This window comes from Mus caroli, unplaced genomic scaffold (genome assembly GCF_978045245.1).
Source record: "Mus caroli unplaced genomic scaffold, Mus_caroli_1 scaffold_18, whole genome shotgun sequence".
In the NCBI taxonomy this organism is placed as follows: domain Eukaryota; kingdom Metazoa; phylum Chordata; class Mammalia; order Rodentia; family Muridae; genus Mus; species Mus caroli.
In genome coordinates, this window is record NW_028227273.1 from 17240158 (window position 1) to 17242946 (window position 2789).

The window sequence follows — 2789 nt, forward strand, 5'->3', positions numbered from 1 at the left end:
TTTAATGTCCTCTCTGACTCAGAATTTTCCCTCCTATAAATGCCCATCTATTTTTGATACTATGCCCTATACTGTATTTTTTATGATTAGAGCTATAAATTGTGATTATCCTGTCTCTTCACCCATAGGTAATCCTGTTTTTGAAATTTTAAATTAAATTTTAATATTCATACTAAAAGTGAACTTTTGATAATTCCTCTCTAAAGCAAATTACTAGTATTCTGTTATGATTTTCATCTTTAGATTTAGCAGTATTCATTTATTAGCAGGTAAAATAATAAGAGTTCTTCTACTCTAAATCCACTAAAGGCAAATTTAATACACTTAGGATTAGAGATGACTCAGCAGATAAGCACACTTGCTTTTCTTACAGAGGATCCAGGATTGGATCATCATACCTACATGGTGGCTACAGTTTAAGGGTATCTGATGCCCTCTTCTGGTCTCCATGTCCATGAGGCATCCACATACTACATACATACAGGCAAATATTTGTTCACATAAAACAAAAACAAATAAATCTTCAAAGCGGAAACAAAATCAATTATCTTTCTTTTATAACTTGGTACAAAGCCTCATTTGCAGGTGCCTACCCATATTGACCTGACTTCTTAAGATTCCAGTCATTGTTCGACGAAATCACACACAACGGTAGTGCGGATTCCTGGTCAATATATCACTTACTTGTCCTAGAAAAGGCTGCATCAATAATCTCCAAACATCATTGACTCAAAGGATAGGCATGGTCCACATTAGTTGTATTTGCTGAGTACAGTGGTTTCAATGGTAACAGGTTGACATGGCTTCAGCATTTTCTTCACCGAAAATCCCCAAAGTAGCCTTTAATGTTCACTTAAACATATAGCGAAAGAAAAGAGCATCTCCAGACAGAATTTACTACATCATCATCGGTTATTTATTTAAGTAAATTTGTTCTTTGTTTCCTTTAAAAAAAATCAACCTCATTTTGAAACTTACTGGACTATGAACAAATTTTCTGGCCTGAGTGATTTTTTTTTTTTTAAACGCATGGTAGGAAAGGAAAACTGAGAAGAATCAAATAATTTAAGTTGAGCATGTGTTTTGTAGCTTTGTCCTCACAAATTTTCCTACTATTTGCCTTTTTATTGTAAGTTAGAGGTGTAATAGTAGTGATTTATATTGCTGATCAGAAGGGGATGCGATTACCTGTTTCAATGGTATCATTAGAAGCCCATTCTGGGTTATAGATTTACATACGCCTTGCTTTGGTTTTCCTTCAGAGCACAAGCCAAATAACATTATGTTGTGTAGTGTTCCATGAGATGTGGAATTAACATGCAATTTTACATAATACCAAGCTGTTTTCTTTACTAATATGCAACGAAAAAGTGTGAAAGTATTGGAAACCAAGTAATAACATTATCAAGAAGAATCTACATGTCAGTCCTCTCCTCCCCACCATGAGAACTAGGTCTGCTGTTTCCCGCTGCCCGAGGTCTGTAAGCTGTGTGCCCAGGAGTTTCCACTTGGACCTTTGCAATCAGAGATAACAGCGATGGCTTCAAAATGGAGGGCTACTGCATTTTGGTATTCTCACCCAGTACATGCAAGAACCTGGCAACATTATCATCATGCAGTGCTTTGCATGTGAAGCCACCAGAATGCCCACAGAAAATTCAGGGATTCCTATTTCACTTCCCCGTGGTTTTCCCCTCATGGAGTTCTTCCCCGGAACTCTCTTGCTTATGAGGCTGGGCATCCTTGGGACTCTCAAGGCCAGCACGTGGCATGGCAGGAGTCTCCCAATAGTGTTTCCCATCTCAAAAGCCCTAGGCAGCCTCTGCATAACAGGAATAGACCACAGGCATCCACAAGAGAAAATGAAGCAGTGTGTGAAGAGGAAGAGCTGGAGTCGGATTGAGATGATGAAGTGGAGTGTGACCTGAGGAAAATGGAAATCACCGAGGAGCTCTGCCAGAACTTCACACAGACTGAGAGTCACAGAGAAGAGCGATGGCGACAGCAGCAGCTAGACACAGAGAGCCTGAATGACTGTGTGAATGTGGACCATAGTCTGTACTTCAACCACCACAGGTCAGTGGAGCCCCCATCTGACTTCTCAAGGGGCCCTGAGAGCGGCACCAAGCAGAGATGAAACACTTATATGGGAACAACGGTCCCAAGATCCTGGCCATGGAGACGGCTGCGCAGCTGAGCTTTGACAAGCACTGTGACAGAAAGCAGCCGAAGTACTAATCTATCATTCTCCTGAAGTTCTGAGTCCTGGGCACTGGGAACTTAGGCAATGCCTCACAGTTCCTAGCCTTTCACTCTTTCATCTCTTCTGGACATTTTTTTAGAGAAAGAGGCCTGTATACTGACATGGTAGATACAGTCTGTCAGCCACTTATGATTCTGTCAGTGGGAGATAGCCAACACAAGGACCACTCACTGACATAAAGTGATAATTGTATGTATTGCACTGACTCTCAATTTTCTCTGTAATAATCCAGTTTATTGAAATCATTGCCTAGTGTTTTTCATTTTTAATTTCCTTCTTAAAACTGTCAAGAATGTCATAAAAGCCTTAAGCCACGTGCCACTTATTCCTACTTTTTTTTTTTTTTCGAGACATCGTTTCTCTGTGTAGCCCTGGCTCTCCTGGAACTCACTTTGTAGACCAGGCTGGCCTCAAACTCAGAAATCTGCCTGCCTCTGCCTCCCAAGTGCTGGGATTAAAGGCATGTGCCACTATCTCCCAGCCTTTATTCCTACTTTTTAAAGACCAGTTTTCACATAGCCCATGC

At 40.6% G+C, this 2789-nt stretch overlaps 1 pseudogene; it reads left to right on the forward strand.

Annotated features, from left to right (window-relative positions):
* The first annotated feature begins 1537 nt into the window (after nt 1-1537).
* LOC110312165 (gem-associated protein 8 pseudogene) lies at nt 1538-2262 on the forward strand (annotated as a pseudogene).
* Nucleotides 2263-2789: the final 527 nt, after the last annotated feature.